Source organism: Marmota flaviventris, chromosome 8, assembly GCF_047511675.1.
Source record: "Marmota flaviventris isolate mMarFla1 chromosome 8, mMarFla1.hap1, whole genome shotgun sequence".
In the NCBI taxonomy this organism is placed as follows: Eukaryota; Metazoa; Chordata; class Mammalia; order Rodentia; family Sciuridae; genus Marmota; species Marmota flaviventris.
Window position 1 is genome coordinate 3,626,652 of NC_092505.1, and position 9,357 is coordinate 3,636,008.

Here is a 9,357-nt window from a genome sequence, read left to right on the forward strand (position 1 = left end):
GGGCTGGGGATGGGGCTCAGTGGTCGATGCCCTGAGTTCAATGCCTGGTACCCCCGCCCCCAGAAAAAAAGAAAAACTAAGTGGGACCATCCTAGGTCACTAATGTTTATAAAACCATTGCCAAAAGCTCGGTCGGTCCTTGTTCCTGATGCCAATCCTGAGGACATGGTTTTGAGAAACAGGGAAAAGAAGTGTTTTGCTTTGCTGCCAAGTTCTTCTTTCAGACGGGCTGGTTCTTTCTCCCCTCTGTCCAGCTCCTCCCTGGACTCCTGACCCAGGGCTGGGATTCTGCCCCTCAGCAGGGGGCTGTTAAAGAGGTGATTCAAAGGCTGCTTTCCATGCCTCTCTGTTGGAGTGTGATTCACTTGTTAATTTGGGAGATATTCGTGTGTGTGTGTGTGTGTGTGTGTGTGTGTGTGTGTGTTGCTGGGGATGGAACCCAGGGCCTTGTGTGTGCGAGGCGAGCACTCTACCAACTGAAATACTCTGGTTTCTCTTCAGATCGTGTAAATCTCTTGCCTTTTACTAAATATTTCCGTGGAGATGATCATTTCCGAGGTCTTCTGTGCCATCCCCAAAGTCTGGATTACTTTGTTCCTATGGAGGGTGTGGGCTCAGGGACAGCTAACCCTGCCTAGGATGGGGAGGAAAGGTGACACTGTTTCCCCTGAGATTAGGGAGGGGGAGATTAGGGAGGAGCAGGGAGAGAGGAGGAGAAAGAAACAGGTCCATTTTAAAAATCAGTTGCAGTGGCTGAGCAGCAAGGGCCAAGTCCAAGCCTAAAGTGGACCCTGTTACAGAGGGACGCGTAGCCAGAGATTCTGGGAAGCCCTGGAAGCTGGGAGGGGCAAGGAGAATCCCCGACAAGTCTCTGAGGGCAAGTCTCTGAGGGCGTAGGACCCTGCAGACGCTGGGCTTGGGACTTCCTGGGCAGCGCCGTGGGAGAGCGCATTTCTGTTGTTGAGCCGAGGTTTGTGGTGTTAAGAAGGCGCGTTGGTGGTGGAGAGCTGTTCCAAGGGACCAGGACCTTCCCTGTGTCCAAACACAAGACCTGAGCCAAGGCCTTCACCCCAGACCCTGGTCAAGTCCAGCAATGTTATTCCAGGAGCAAAGGGGGCAACCCCGACCTCCAGGGGCGGTGAGTGGACAAGGAGATCAGGGTGGAGCTGCCCGCTGCAGCGGGTCAGTCAGCTTGCGGGGGCTGTGGGTAACCCGTGTGTCACCCGGCTGGGCCACAGGGCGCTTAGTCAAGCACAACGCTGGGTGTGTCTTTGACAGTAACACCCAGATCACCAGACTGAGTAAAGTGGTTCCCACGCGGGGAGGGGGCAGTGGACGGCAGCTTCCTCCCCAGGTGGCCTCTCCAGGGCTGGTCTTCACACTAAAACAGCAGCATCCTCTGAGGTCAGACCCCTGTGCCTTTGTTCTGCAGGGCTCAGTGCCGACTCCTGCAGCTCCCGGGTCTCCACGACCTCTGTTACCATGTGAGTCAGTTTTGAGACAGGGTCCACTTCATGCTCCCACTTGGCCCTTGCTGTTCTGCCACTGCAACTGGTTTCTAAATGAACCTGTTTCTTTCCCTCTCTCCCTGCTCCTCCCCAATCTCCCCCTCCCTCATCTCAGGGTTAACCAGGTCACCCTTCTTCCCACCTAGGCAGGGTTATCTGTCCCCGAGCCCACCCCCTCCATAGGAACAAAGTAATCCAGATTTGGGGGATGGACCAGAAGATCTCAGAAATGACTATCTCCAAGTTAACAAGTGAATCACCCTCCAACGGAGAGCACGGAGAGCACGTGGAATGTAGCCTTTGAGTCAGCTCTTTAACAGCCCCCTGCTCCTGCTGAGGGGCAGATTCATAGCCTCTGGGATAGGAGTCTCCCTTGTTTCTCCTTTGCCAGCAAAACAATAAACCTTCTTCTTCCTTTTCCTTAAACCCGTGTCCTCTTGATTGGGTTGGCACTGGGGACAAGGACCCAACTTGAAGCAACACCTCAGGTAGTTCAGATGCCCTCTCCCTGAGTTGGGCATCTTCTGCCCTCTGATCAGGGCACCAGCTGCAGTGGATCGGGGCCACGGACTCCAGTGTAGCCTCATCTGAAGTCCATCACCTTCGCATACCTGTTTCCAATAAGGGTGACTTGAGGAACTGGGGGTTAGGATTTTAGCTCTTTTGGGGAACACCATTTGACCCATAACGGGGTCTTGCCAGCTCCCCTTGGCCACCCAGCCCTAAGTTCCCCCAACCACTTGGGGACACAGGTGTCTCCCACTTTTTGGCTGCCCACTGAGATGGTCATTGTCCTCTTTCCTCTGATCCCTGCAGAACTGTCAAGAACCTGCAAACCCCAGCCAAGACCCGCAGGCCCCCTGCCGCCTCAAGCAGTCCCTTGCGGAATGTTGATGCTCCCCCAAGCTGTCGGGAGAGACAGAGGGATCAAGCTCTGCCCTGTGTGAGCACCTTCTCCATGGGCCCCGGAGTGAGCCAAGGGCTGAGCCGTCCAGCACTGCCCGTGTGCCCACTCTGTGCTCTGGGCCCCGGAGCTGCGGCTCTGTTCCTGTCTCTTCTCAGTGTGCCTGGATCATCCTCAGAGCTGCTGCGCGCCCTGACAGGGCCTGGACCACTGTCCCCAGCGGGCACTTAACCTGGTCAGGCCGCCTTTCCACTTCTACTGGAAATAAACCAGGGGCTGCAGGTCACTTTCTGGTTCCCTGGCCCCTGCGTGGTTGGGCTCTGCGGACCTGCTCTTTGTGGCCAGCAGGGCCTCGGGAACCTCCTGGAGTGGGCGTCCAGCTGCCCATAGGCACTGCTTGGATGGGTTCCTGGACCCTGCTCTGCGCCTCACCCCGTGGCCACAGAGATTCCGACCCAGAGTGACAGCCTCATCTGGCTGGGGCACAGGGTGGAGGCCCAGCCTGGGGAAGTCCTAGGCTTCTCAGGAGGACGAGGCCTGGGGGGGAAGCTGGGCCCTTTTCAAGCCTCAGGCTCTGTTCCCTGCCCCCCTCCACCCCCTCCCTAAACTCAGAGTCCTTTCCTGGAGTCACTGCTGAGAATTCGCCTGCTCCCCTTCTCCCCAGGGTCTCCTTCCCCCCAGCAGACCTTGGCATCCTAATGCCCCGGGCAGGAACCTCAGGTTTCCAGCAAGATCTCGGGGTTTTCCGCCCAGCAGCTCCGCGACATCTTCAAGGACCAGGCCTGGACTTGGCCTTTTTGTCTTCAGAGAGACACGGGCAGGTCACGGTTTGCTAAGTGCCTTGTGGTGCCAAGGGCAGGTGGCATGTGTCTGAGTCCAGCCCTCCTCTGCTGAGAGAAGGTGTAATGGTTCCCCCAGTGGGTATTTTGGGGACTAATTGGCCTGCTATTTGCAAGCTTCTTTGCCACGAGCAGGGAGGGAGAACGTGGGGGTGTTTTAAGTGCATGAAGTATTGACTCAGTTAATTAACTCAGCATGAACTGTGATCACAGCTCCCAGACCTGGCTGTGGTACTTGGTACTTGGTACTCGGTACTCGTGCAGCACCAAGAACTCAGGTGAGGACAGCAGGATATTTTAAATTTTGGCATGAACCTTGAAGTCTGTCTAAAACCATGTGAACCGCAGGCTTGAGGGAGCTCACACTTTCAACATTAGATTGCACTACATTCCTTTTGATGATATCATATCTTTGCAAAGTTGGATTTCTGGAGATTGCTGTGATAAAACCCAGTCAGTGAGCCACCAGTGTGGGGTGGGAAGCCAGCACAGAGGCTGCAGAGTGATTCCCACAATTGAGAAAATTGTGCAGTGCCAAACATGTAAACCATCCCATAAGTATTTGAGTGTGATAGTTTTCCTTTAGCTTATGCGTGCCGTCTTTTAAAGCTACTAAGTTATAGAGATAGAATCTTTTTAATTGAGGGGAGGTTCACTTACTATAAAATCAACCATTTAAAAATGTACAATTCGGGCTGGGATTGTAGCTCAGCGGTAGAACACTTACCTAGCACAGGCGGGACCTGGGTTCGATCCTCAGCACCACATAAAAATAAAGGCATTGTGTTGTGCCCATCTATACCTAAAATATATATATATATATCAGATTCTGTTTTTTTAAAAAAAATTAAAATGTACAATTCGCTGAGTGTATTCACTACTCCCAAAACATTGTCTTCAACCTAAAAGGGAACCCCACACCCATTAAGAAGTCACCCCACTCCCTGCCCACGGGCCCCTGGACAGCCCCCAGCAGGCTCTCTGTCTCCGAGACTCACCGTTCTGGATAGTTCATGTAAAGGGTCACATGATGCGTGCTCTCTGGCACCGACTTCTGTGACTTTCCAGTTTTTTCCAGGTCTGCCCCTTGGCCGTGTCAGAGCTCCCCGCTGCTGGAGTGGCTGATGGCAGACCCCGGCCTGTGGGGCCACACATCCATCAGGGAAACCCGGCAGTCCCGCTGCCTGCTATGGTGGAAGAGGCTCCTGTGAACTTGGTTATTATTTGAATAGCTGTTTTCTGTTATTTTGGTCATATACCTAAGAGCAGAATTGCTAGATCATACCATAATTCTATGTTTGATTTTTTTTGAGGAGGAATTGCTAGACTATGCAGACTATTTCCCCCACACTTTTTTTTTTTTTGCAGTGCTGGGGATGGAACCGGGGGCCTCAGACATGCCAGGAAAGTGCTCTACCACTGAGACAGACCCCAGCCCTCTCATAAGTCTTTAAAAAATTGTTTGGTCGTAACAACTTGATGACCAGCCTATGCAAATGTGCCCGTGGGCACTTCTTTTGGCTGAGGAATGCTATAACAAGATGTTGGGACACTAGGGGTGCAGCATACAGCGCAGGTGTGGGGACCTCTGGTTTTTGGAGCACCGGCAGTGTCTCCAGGCACTAGGGGATGCTCTGGAGGTGACCCATGCAGGACTGCCTGCCCTGGAGGGACCAGGAGGAGAAGCCCAGGTGCCAAGGGCTTTAGGGTGGCAGCAAAGAGGTACCAACCCTGAACACTGCGTGGCTCCCAGGAAGAGTGGCATCTGTTTAATGAGGTCACCTGGGAAGGCCTCTGTCATAAAGTGGCCCCGGAAACAGGAAGAGGGGAAGCCAGAGGGGAGGCAGATCAAAGCTTAGGGACCCAGGAAGAGGGGACACAGTGCAGAAGGTCTGGGAAGAAGGCGCTAGGTTATTGAAGAACAGAAAGAAGGCCAGGTGGCTGGACCTGGGGGCAGAGAGGGCCAGGGGACTAGCAGGGGCCAGGCAGGGGCACAGTGTCCATGTGCTTCTGTCAGTAGGGAGAAGAGGCCGCCCCCACCCACGGGAACCTCGGTGGAGGACCCAGGGATTAATCAGTCCATCCTCCAGTAAATGCAGTGACACAGCAAGCCACATGCTTGTGACGTGATAACAGGAGCGTGATGAAGGCTGGGGTTCAGAGACACCAGGGACTGGCTGAGTGGGAGAAAACCAGGCATCACTCCGAGCGAGCAGAGGGGAGAGAGGTCTGAAGCAGACCGGACAGCCTGTGCAAATGTCCTGCTGGGCCTAGGGAGGGAGTGGGAGGGAGCAGTGGGGTGGGGGGTGGCTGGAGGACGGAGAGCAGCAGAGACCCCTGAGGAAGAAGAAGCCCTTCCCAGTCTAAAAGCAGAGGAAGGAGGGTGCAGAGGAGATGCAGAAGGTGGTTAGGTCTGCTTCGAGAACATTCCTATGTCCAAAGAATGGACCAGCACGTGCAGAGGCCAGCACGGTCTGTCATGACCACATGGGAGAGACTGTCCTTGCCCAGAATCAGGCACCACCATCCAGAGGCATCAGGAAGGACCAGACCTGCTGACATTAAGGGCCTGGGGAGCGTACAAACTGGGGTCTCTGTGCCACAGCCGGGGGTGGGGGGTGGGTCGAGGGCGGCAGAGTGCCAAATCTAGCTAAGGAAGCAGCAGGTGAAGTACCTCCCTCCTCCTCCCTTGACAGCTGGTGGGCACATCCTTAGAGCCCAGGGTCTCAAACTCCTCTTGCTGCCTTTTTCTTCCCGCCTCTGCCTCTACCTCTGTCCAACCCAGGGGGCTGCCGGCCCTGCACGGACATCCTTAGGACCTATGCTCAGGACATACCTCTGCAAACAGCTTCCCCTTGGCGTTGGCTCAAGGGTGGGGGCTCACTCCAGCAGTGTGGTCATCCTCTATTGGCAGAGGCAGGAAATGGGCTCAGGGACTTTGGGCAGGTACCAGAGCTTCCTCTGGAGAGGTGCCTGTGGCCCACTCACTCCTGGCCCTGTGCAGATGGAGGGTGCAAGAGGGACCTCTCATGGGGGGCACAGGCCTTAGCATGTGAGCTGGGGGCCACTCGGGTCTGGGTGGAGGTACTGCAGCTGTGGGCTGCATCTTGTGGGTCCTCCACAGGCTGGTGGAGTGTGTGGGGGAGGTAGGGGGCAGCTACTGGGTTCGGACCTTCAGACCAAAGGCGGCTCATTCCCAGAGATGGGGATTCTGGTTGGAACCAGGTTGGGGTGAAATCAGACTATGTCAATGTGCCCAGGTGCCTCTGAGACATCCTAGAGTGAACGCAGGGTTGGATTTGGAGGGTGATGCTCCGAGAAGTCTGAACTGGCCAGAGACCCCAGAGGTCTTTGTTGAACAGATGAAAGCTTAGGGTGGGGCCTGGACAAGAGGGAGGTAGAAGGCGGGGGTGGGGGAGGTGCGGGGGTGGTGTTTGCTGGATTGAGGCTTTAAAGAGCACCACAGAGGAAGGAGGGTGCAGAGGAGACGCAGAAGGTGGGCTTGCTACAATTACAGGAACCTCTCAGCCCTGCTCAGTGCCCTCCACAGTCCACCACCATCCCCCATGCTGGGTGCCGCCCCTCCGTGCGTGCGACTCACTCCCGGGCATGGAATGAGTGAATGGGCCTCCAGAAGACCGTGGGAAAGACAGCCCGGAGCTGCTGGGCCAAAGGGGAGGTGTCTCGGGAAGGGGAGTGTTTATGTAAACAGAAGTCTTTTGCTTGAGAAAGAGCTAGAAGTTGGGAGTTTGTGGGGGGAGGGGGCTTCCCTTCTCCCCCCTCCCCCAGCCTGGGGCCTAGGAACCACGTCCGGATGCCTCTCCCAAATCGCACTTCCTTGGAATTAGGCAAAATCTCTGCAGTGAACAAGTTATGTTCTTTAGAAATAACACTCAGAACATGCAGGGGATTCTCAAAAACAGCCGTGCAAGTTGTGGCAGGAATTGCAGGCAAGGGGAGGGAGGCAGACAGGAGGCCGCGGCACGGAGGTCCCCAGGCCAGCTCGGCGCCACTCCAGGCTCCACCCTCCTGCGGGCAGGGCCAGGCAGGCACCCCAGGGTGCTGCTTCCTGCTGTGGCTGGGAGAATGTAGCCAGCACCTGCGTGCTCCTGGAGTCCTCGACAACGCCTGTGATTGCTCCAGAGAACTTGAGGAGGACAAAGAATAAAATAACTCAGTTTAGAACCGCATGGAGCAGACAGACACCAGTAGGAAATGACCATCACTATTTGTCCAGCAGTTGGTACCACTGCACACATTATCCATCTCACTGGAGCCACGGCCCTCCTGAAGCAAGTGCCACTATCCTGCTATCAGGGATGGGCATGCTCATTGGCAGGCAGGACCCCATCCCAGGCAGGACGACTGTAGAATCCTCTACTCCTGCACTTTCGACCTGCGAGGTCCCTGCAGCTGGATGCTCCTGGCCCTTCCCAGGTGCGGGTCCTTTGCCTGCCTGGCTGCATCCGGGTGTAGAGGTAAATGGGCCCAAGGAGAAGGGTGCATCCAGAAGACCTGGGTGGGTCACCTTCTCAGATGTGCCCTCAGGGGGTCTGTTGTAGGAGGAAACTGACTTTGGAATTCTTAAAGAAAAGGCAAAGGAGAAGCCTAGGGAGGGGGCGGTTGCCAGCCCTGCTCCCTGCTCCCTGGCAGTGTCCGCTCCTCTGGCCAGGGAGCAGCCTCTCCTGTCCTGAAACCTTCACCTCCTGCACACGGGACCACATCTGGGCTGAGTGACTTCTTCCTGACCACACTGAGCAGGTGACCATGCAGTTACTGTTATTCTACGAATCTGAAGTCCCAGATGCCAAACTTGCACTGCTATTACTCCTTATTTTTCTCCAATTGGCCCACTTTTCTTTTGACTTTCAACGTAGTGACACTTTACTTTTGTGCTTAGAAATATCAACTGCATCTGCCAGTGACCACCGCCCATTTATATAAGTAGGAAGTGCCTAGAGAATCCAGAATTTACCTTCGCAATCCCTTTTAGGGATTAGCAAAGTGCCTCTCAGAGAGGGCCAGGCAGAGCGAGGTGTGTGGAGCAGCAGGGGCTGGAGCTAGATCCGCTGTGATCTTTGCCCTGCTTGCTGTGCCGGCTGCTGTTTTGGTCTTCCTAGGCTCTGGTTCCAGGGCCCCGGAGCCCCATGCTGAGCCTGCAGCACGCACTCCATAAATATTTGTCAAGTGAAGCACACAGATGATTAAATAAATGAAATTGGAGTGTTTTATTACTTGACGGCTGTGGGCTGTTAGTCACCTACAGCTGCTGGGCTGGCGCAGGCGAGACTGGAAGTTTGAGGGAGAAAGGTACCTTGGGCTGAACCCCGGAAACAGGGCACATGACTCATTTTCTAGTCAATTTTTTTTTCTTTACCAAAATAATGACTACGTTTACTTTTCAACTTATATTTATATCGTCAAAGCTCCAATCATTCTTAAAGTGTTAGTTTCAACATTAGCTACATTTGCTGCAAACAGGCTTAAAATTACCCTTTGTCACCCTAGCCTCAGGGAGAACAATTCTCATTTAAAGATTATGTGAAAAAGGACAGGGCTCTGGTCCCCAAGCAAGCACTATCAAGTCAGGATCCCGGATCCCTGAACTCCAAACTGAAGCCCTGGAGAGGCAGGGGGAAGGCAGTGGGGTATGGAGCTCCTCTGCAGGCATCGGGGTATGGTGATGGTGTCCCCAGGGGAAAAGGTTCCAGTGCAGTTAATGTCAATAAGATGCTTGCTGCCCATGTCCCCCATCTTGCCCCATTATTCACCTCCTTTGGTGAGGAGTAAACCTACACTCACTGCACAGGGCCTGAATGAGTGTCCTAGGTGTGGAGGTTGACATGACACTCGGCCTCTGACCCAGTTGTCTTTCTAGGGCTGGGAATCCCCCTGCTCTACCCCCAAGGTGGAAGACACATCTTTTTTTTTTTTTTTTCCAGCCATCTGCTCTACCTATAAAGAGCCACTGTTGTATAGGAAAGGATGAGGGAACCCGGGTCATACTTGAAATGGACTTTGGCTTTGCTGTTGGGGTAATTAAAATAAAACAAAAGTTACTTCTTCCTAACGGAAGAGCAGCGCTGTGACACAGCCAGATGGTAAT

At 54.3% G+C, this 9,357-nt stretch overlaps 1 pseudogene; it reads left to right on the plus strand.

The window, feature by feature from the left end:
• Positions 1-481: 481 nt before the first annotated feature.
• Positions 482-608, plus strand: LOC114087830 (U5 spliceosomal RNA; annotated as a pseudogene).
• The last annotated feature ends 8,749 nt before the right edge of the window (positions 609-9,357 follow it).